The 8388-nt window shown below is 49.2% G+C and overlaps 1 protein-coding gene across 1 annotated transcript in view; it reads left to right on the top strand.

Moving 5' to 3' along the window:
* Positions 1–8388, top strand: part of lipg (lipase, endothelial) — a 74517-nt gene that overhangs the window by 30803 nt on the left and 35326 nt on the right. The window lies entirely within an intron of this gene.

Here is an 8388-nt window from a genome sequence, read left to right as displayed (position 1 = left end):
ACTCCAATTGTTTGTCTTGGGAGGCATCAGCCCGCCGGTCCCTCTCCTGCTCCTGCTCACCTACAACAGGCCTATAATGATCTTTTAAAGCCTTGTTGATTGTTGTAGTGCTGGTGTTTAGTGCAAGTAGATAACAATATGTCAAGTGCAAAAGGCTGGAGAAACCGGATCAATTTCCTGAAACTGTGATGAAGCTGTGATATTTGTTGCATCTCTGTTAAACAGCAGACTGCACTGACCAAGAGGGTCAACTCTGTGTCTGAGAAGTGCTTCTGAAAAGAGAAAATCACAAATGTGCTCCTAAAGCTGTTTGGGTGAGTTATCTAGTGTGAACAAATGTATTGTTCTGTTGGCTTTTTACAAATGCTCCAGAGACGTCTGAGGATAAATAAATGTGGTTCCACCCAACTCCTGCCTCACGTCACTCAAACACACGCGAGGATTCTTATTCCAGGTTTATAATAATCCTTCTGTCAAATAAGAACTTTAACGGAAGTGAATTGTCGAACATAACAAGTCTAACTATGTATCCAGACCTGACAATAACACTTTCAGTCTAAAGCGTGTTTAATAATCTGAATACATCTGTTCTGTGTGTAGGATAATGTCATAAATGTGTATTCTATGATCGTGTGTTGTTTCTTTAGTGGGCTCCCTGCTCTGAGCCTCTTTCCTCTCCACCTCCTGTTGCCTGTGGTTACGTAACACGTTTAGCCTGGCGCACGTGGCTCAGATGTGGGCGCGTTACGATGACCCCATGTCCACTTCACGGGTCAAAAGTGACATTTCATGACGGACTCGGACGAAGTCGGTCAAATAAAGCTAAATCATACTACATTGAGGAGATGGAGGCGCAGCAGCTAGAGGTTATTCAGCGTTTACATTCCATCACATGCGCAAAGACAAATCCAACAAAGACGCAAACAGCGCCAACTGCCGCCCGCGCGCGTCAAATCACCACGTTTAAGCTCGTAACGTTTAACCTGTCGTCGTTGAAATGATTATTAAATTAAGCTCCAAGAAAAGACACTATGACACATTTCTGAGCCTTATGTCCCCAAATAAGTGTGTTTGGATTCCAGGCCACTGCACCCACATGACTGAAGTGTATATTCACCTTTGATCACTAAAGTAAATGTAGTAAATGTATGTAATCTGTGTAACATTGTGTGGTGCCATTGTCCTGCCCATGGCTCCTGCCCCGTCCTCCTCCTCCACCTCTTGCCCCGTCCTCCTCCTCCTCCTCCTGCCCGTCCTCCTCCACCACCTCCTGCCCCGTCCTCCTCCACCTCTTGCCCCGTCCTCCTCCTCCTGCCCCGTCCTCCTCCTCCTCCTGCCCCGTCCTCCTCCTCCTCCTGCCCAGTCCTCCTCCTCCACCTCCTGCCCCGTCCTCCTCCTCCACCTCCTGCCCCGTCCTCCTCCTCCTCCTGCCCCGTCCTCCTCCTCCTGCCCCGTCCTCCTCCACCTCCTGCCCCGTCCTCCTCCTCCTCCACCTCCTGCCCCGTCCTCCTCCTCCTCCTCCACCTCCTGCCCCGTCCTCCTCCTCCACCTCCTGCCCCGTCCTCCTCCTCCTGCCCCGTCCTCCTCCTCCTGCCCCATCCTCCTCCACCTCCTGCTCCTCCACCTCCTGCCCCGTCCTCCTCCACCTCCTGCCCCGTCCTCCTCCACCACCTCCTGCCCCGTCCTCCTCCACCTCTTGCCCTGTCCTCCTCCTCCTGCCCCGTCCTCCTCCTCCTCCTGCCCCGTCCTCCTCCTCCTCCTGCCCCGTCCTCCTCCTCCTGCCCCGTCCTCCTCCTCCTCCTGCCCCGTCCTCCTCCTCCTGCCCCGTCCTCCTCCACCTCCTGCCCCGTCCTCCTCCTCCACCTCCTGCCCCATCCTCCTCCTCCTCCACCTCCTGCCCCGTCCTCCTCCTCCTCCTCCTCCACCTCCTGCCCCGTCCTCCTCCTCCTGCCCCGTCCTCCTCCACCTCCTGCCCCGTCCTTCTCCTCCTCCTCCTCCACCTCCTGCCCCGTCCTCCTCCACCTCCTGCCCCGTCCTCCCTCCTCCACCTCTTGCCCCGTCCTCCTCCTCCTGCCCCGTCCTCCTCCACCTCCTGCCCCGTCCTCCTCCTCCTCCTCAACCTCCTGCCCCGTCCTCCTCCTCCTCCTCCTCCACCTCCTGCCCCGTCCTCCTCCTCCTCCTCCTCCTCCACCTCCTGCCCCGTCCTCCTCCTCCTCCTCCTGCCCCGTCCTCCTCCACCTCCTGCCCCGTCCTCCTCCTCCTCCTGCCCCGTCCTCCTCCTCCTCCTCCACCTCCTGCCCCGTCCTCCTCCTCCTCCACCTCCTGCCCCGTCCTCCTCCTCCTCCTCCACCTCCTGCCCCGTCCTCCTCCTCCTCCTCCTGCCCCGTCCTCCTCCACCTCCTGCCCCGTCCTCCTCCTCCTCCTCCACCTCCTGCCCCGTCCTCCTCCACCTCCTGCCCCGTCCTCCCTCCTCCACCTCTTGCCCCGTCCTCCTCCTCCTGCCCCGTCCTCCTCCTCCTCCTGCCCAGTCCTCCACCACCTCCTGCCCCGTCCTCCTCCACCTCTTGCCCCGTCCTCCTCCTCCACCTCCTGCCCCGTCCTCCTCCTCCTGCCCCGTCCTCCTCCACCTCCTGCCCCGTCCTCCTCCACCTCCTGCCCCGTCCTCCTCCTCCACCTCCTGCCCCGTCCTCCTCCTCCTCCTCCACCTCCTGCCCCGTCCTCCTCCTCCACCTCCTGCCCCGTCCTCCTCCTCCTGCCCCGTCCTCCTCCTCCTGCCCCGTCCTCCTCCACCTCCTGCCCCGGCCTTCTCCTCCTCCTCCACCTCTTGCCCCGTCCTCCTCCTCCTCCTGCCCAGTCCTCCTCCACCTCCTGCCCCGTCCTCCCTCCTCCACCTCTTGCCCCGTCCTCCTCCTCCTCCTCCTCCCTCCTCCTCCTCATCCTGGAGCTGTCATCCAGACCAGACCGGGCTCTCTCTCTCACGCGGCCGGAGCAGTGCGGCGGCAGCAGGCGGCGACATTCACATTCACGACAGTTCTATGCCCGCGTGAACCGACCGGATCGAGTCCAAGTCACCCGCGGCGGTGAGAGAGGCAGGACGTGGACGGACGTGGCCAGAGACACTTCTGGAATCTGAGACGTGTTGTACGAAGCCCACAGAGAGAGAGAGAGAGAGAGAGCGGGTTCTGGGAGAATCCACACGGGGAGATAAAGGCGTGGAAGCGGCGGCGCGACATTCTCCTCCGCCGTGTCCCATTTCGTTGGCAGGTACGTGTTTTGAAGTGAGAACCCGCGGTGCATGTGAACGTGCTCTGGGTGTGTTGTGTTTAGCCGCGGCGCTAGTGGCTCGTGTGGAGGGGGAGACATGGGGCAGCGGGCCTGGGAAGTACACCGTGTCTACACGTTACTGCGAAGTTACTGCAGCTCCAGACACGACGCGTGGCGGTGGCTCAGAGGACGCTGCGGCCCGGTCACCGAGTCCTCTTTCTTAAATCGTAGGTTTTTGAGTCAATCGGTGAGTGTTTGGGAAGTGAGTGACTGGGTCTGCGCCGCGGGGGCTGCGCCAGCGGCCGCACGTGTCCGCGTCTACAGCCCGGGCTATAGCCCCGCTCAGAGGGCCGGAGTCCCGCCGTCAGCTGCCCGCCTTCCACCGGGCTCAAAGCGCTGCAAACGGCACGGGAAATGGCTTTTATTCGTTCTTTAATTGTTGTGTGTTAATCACGCGCGTTAATTTCACTCTGTTGAGCTGCTGTAGGAGCACAAGGCGGGCCGTAGACTGAGCATGCGCAGTGTGACTGGCTGAAAACAGAACGGTATGTGTTTGTGTCTCTGAACAAGAAAAGAAGTGTATTTATGTCCACAATGAGTGAAGCATTTGTGCCATATCTGTGAAAATTAATCAATTACAGATTGTTGCCAATAACACTCTGCAAATACTTCCGGCACTAACTTTATTGTTACTTTTATTTGTCTGCAAACCATGAGTTAATTATTAATTTGTGAATTTGTAAAAGGCACTTGAAATGTGGTTGGCCTTTTGTTTTTAAGCATGGACTCGTAAAGTTAAGAGAGACAGAGGAAGTGGATTTATCTTGTCTGAGCATAAAGGTTATTGACATGAAGATAAGATATGAGGATTAACGCTCCTGCTTTTTATTGTCAAATCTGAGCAGAGACTTGTGATTTGAGCTATTTGACCTGCTCTTCAGTTTTGAGCTTGTTACACATTTGCAGCTATAAATATGGATACTTTAAATACCATGCTTTTGTCTAGAACAGTGCGGGTCGCAAAGCATGAGCTGGGGGTCGCGACGCATGAGCTGGAGGTCCCGAAGCATGAGCTGGGGGGGCCGCGAAGCATGAGCTGGGGGTCCCGAAGCATGAAGCATGAGCTGGGGGTCCCGAAGCATGAAGCATGAGGCATGAGCTGGAGGTCGCGAAGCATGAGCTGGGGTTGCGAGATAAGTTCTAGATATAGTGTTAACATTTTGACTTTTTTTTTTTTTGTGTGAGCTTTAGTGAAAGTGGGCACGATTACACAATCAATTACAGAAATATATACAAATAAACATAATTTTAAATGATTTAAAACTTGAAATTATTACACTATTTTGTATTTTCTACACAAGTTTCATTGTTATTTTATGGGTTCCGGCCTGAAAAGTTTAGGAACCCCTGGTCTAGAACTCTTAAACATGATCAGCAGGTTTGGAACTGGAATTAATGTCGTTCCTGGAATTGCCTTTAGGGAAGGAAAATTGTCCTCATGGCGCTGTCGTCTTAAACACTTTTGATTTTCTTTGTTTAAATTCTAGGTGTAATTATATGTTGCATTCGACTGTATATTTGAAAGTCCTTTGCCTTGCCTGGGCGTGATGTGATCCCTCTTTACGAAAGCATATTCCAAGAAGAGTGATTCACAACAAATGAGCAGTTTGGTGTGTTCAAAGCACACAACTGCAGTCATACAGTCTGCCTTTTGTGCTCACCCATAAATCCATCTGCTTCATAACAAACAAGAAACATCGCTTACTTAAACAGTGGTTAAGGGTGGCAACATTAATCTTGTGTTTCCAAAGGTCTTTTCTTTTCTTTTTTACATGGCAGTGGGCGAGTTGAAAGAAGCTGCTCGTCATCGCGTATGAACTGTGCGCATCGATTGTGTAATGTTGTCATGTTCAACTGTCTCCTGGGAGTGCAGCGCCGGACCTGTTTTCACACGGCCACCTCTCACGTGTACCGACCGTCAACTATCCTAACTGGCATCTACGACTTTCCCTTTTCTCTTTATTATGACAGCTCCCCGTGTCAAGTCGTGCCCGGATTAAAACATTATAGGCTACATTTGAAATAGTGCTGTGTGATTCAGTACATTAGTATTTAAGGGACAATTAGTCAACTGATTTTCTGTTTTCCCTAGCGCTTTAATACATTAGCTTTACAGCCCTTGTGCATTGTCCAGTTTAAATGGGGGATAATTGTGCGAAAAGGTGAAGTTACTTAGTAGTTTTAGTTCATTTTTGATATACAATTATGCATTGATGTCCCCCAAAAATCAAAATGTATACAGAATATCTAATGAAATGATTTGCTATGTTAAGTAAAGTCAACAGTATATGCTCTCTGTGCAAATGGCTGTAAAATTACTGAAAGCCATATGTTTATTGTACAATTTATGACATTTCCAGTCGGGAGTGCTGGCCAAGCGATGGATATGGAAATTGCATAGGAAGCATGAGTTGGAGTTTCCATGCTGGTTTGGGCCCTTCTGCCATTGGGCGTGTCCTTCAAAAGTCTGGCCCGGTTCACTTCACCGTCTGCCTCTCGAATCGTCCCACCTCGTCCCCCGCGGCACAATCGCACATTATGTCATTATGTCTGAGCCCTGGTTCACCATGGCAACGTCACATGATGCCACATCTCTCTGTCTGCTGTCCAGTGACGCGCAGGTCCAGCTTTTTAGTTTTTTATGCCGATATTGGCTGATACCAGGGACTGAAAGTATTTCTGTTTTCTGAAAAACACTCATAAACGCTATTATAGCTATTATATACAAAGGATTTCTATAAATAAAGGCTGACAACTGTTAATAAATAGTATTTCTACATCAGTTACCCCAACCTGTTGAATTGTCTTTCATGTATTCCTTGTGCTCCTTGTGCATCCTTATTTGTCACCGTGCCCACTTGCGAACAAAATTAGATTAGGAATGTTAATCTTGTCTTCTCAGTAGAATAATTCAGTTGTTCATGTATATCAGAGAATAGAGATAAGAGGTGATGATTCAACAATACCTTCTCTCTTAGTCAGAAGCGTCATGAGGGCTGGTGTGAGCTCATTCCGATGCTGATTGGAACACATTGTTTTTGTAAACTAAATAATGCTGCTGATATTGATTTGATTGAAGTTTTAGCTGGTTAAAGCCTGTCAGTAATCCCATGGAGGATCAGATAACGCATCTTCGGTCAAGGTGAACTACAGCAGGGCAACAGAGGTAATAATCATAATTAATAACAACTAAAGAATGACAATTGTGAAAGAAATAAAGTAAATCTAAAAGTAAAGTGCTTTTTTAAATCTGGCTGTGACATAAACGGTGAATAAAAGTGAATCAATAATGTCACTGTTGTGTTGTCATTGTGTAATCGTAAAATGTCATGAGGTTTACTTGCGCTATTGTGCACACTAACATGTGACAGTCCTCTTATTGGAGTATGATACCAACACACTGGTCAGGGTTATTAAGTGGGATTCTTACATTTGTATGCACCTTACACCATTGCAACCAGATGTCTTTGGCCTAGAGGCAGGTATTGAAATGATAATCCTCTAAAGCCAAAGAGTGACTCAGGAAAAAACATGTTTACGAACTGGTACAAAACAAAATTCTTGACATTGTCTTTTTGTTGCGCGTTCATTTTGTGTGATAAATAATGCGGGAATAAGCCTTGGAATATCTGTAATGTCTCTTTGTAAGGAGGTTGAACAGAAATCCATGGTTGCATTAAGTGCTTAGTCTTACACAATATCATGATGTGCTCTGGAAGTTGTTGTGGCAAGCGCTCAAACCCACAACCACAGCATAGGTATAGCAAAGGGGCTTTTCTTTCCTCCTGCGATAATCACCGCGGCCCACATCCCTGTTTAACCCAAAAGCGAGCCATTATAGCATTTAAGTCTTAAGTAAACTGCTGTGGTGTTCTTTTAAGGTTTTTCTCTGGCATAAAATAGGCCTTAAGTTCGGGATGATGCGGCTCGACAACAATAGTCTTCCTGTTGGGGACGTTGAAATTGTAAATGGTGACTCATTCAGGCACAGAGCTTCTGCAATCTCTGCTATTGTGTACAAGCGAGACAATACTGCGTTTATTGCCGTGTTTAGCTGTGACCGCCCTTGCTGTTCGCTTGTTGGCCCTAATTTGTGTTGTATATTTTTGGCTGTTTGTCCGCCGCTCGGGCCATGAGAGCCGTCCTGTGGGGTTTCTGGTTGCCTTCTGTAAGTGCTTGGGTCACTATCAATGCTTCATTACACAGTGAGGCCCTTGTTTGGGTGCTGTCCCTGTGTTGACTATGCTAATGACAAGTTTGCTGCTGGGTAGGTGGCATTGTTGCGTACGGAAGCTGGAATGTGTAAGAATACCATTTTGTTGTTGATTTTTTGAAGAAAACGACAAATATATTCTCGTTGAGTCATATTTTTGAAACTTAAAGAAAGATAAAATGGAAAACGGTTCAAGTTGTACACATTAGGGCTGTCGGGCTTAAGTCGATTTAAGCGGTCAGTGGTTTTATTCGACTAATGGTGTTTTGGATTATGCTGCAGATGGGAGAAGGCCTGGGGTGAGCTAGCTGGACATGTGGGAGTCAATCATGAGTTAAATCTGCTTTTTTTTACAGGTACATGCATTGTTTCCTTGTACTTGTGTTTTATTTTTTGGTCTTTTGGTCACATCACAGAGATACTGCCATGCCCCCTTTAGTTTACCAATTGATCACCTGCAAGGTCTTTCTTTGGTTCTTCTCTGGATCTTTGGCCATTTAATACTTTATTCGACTGTCTTATTAATGCAAATTAAAACATTTTAAAATGACCACCCTTGGACTTGATACTATTAATCCCTATAGTATTTACTGCCACCTTAAATTATGTAACATATCATTTTCTGTTTTTCTTTTTGAACATGTTTTGAGCTTTTGGAAAGAGCAAATGTTGGAAAGGGTTTGTTTAAACAGGTGTCCCCTCACGTGTACGCCTTTACTTTGACATGCCTGTGGTAAAAGCAGTGACATGTCTCGATGTGCATGTTTAGGTGCGCACAGAGTTTTCACACTCCCTTGTGTTTTGGATTTGAACACACGAGAATCATGCTCCATGTAAGGACGCGCAGCTGG

The sequence above is a fragment of the Eucyclogobius newberryi genome, unplaced genomic scaffold, assembly GCF_026437365.1.
Source record: "Eucyclogobius newberryi isolate DKJ021-1_F unplaced genomic scaffold, fEucNew1.0.hap1 SCAF_6, whole genome shotgun sequence".
In the NCBI taxonomy this organism is placed as follows: Eukaryota; Metazoa; Chordata; class Actinopteri; order Gobiiformes; family Gobiidae; genus Eucyclogobius; species Eucyclogobius newberryi.
This window is presented reverse-complemented; position numbering and strand designations above follow the sequence as displayed.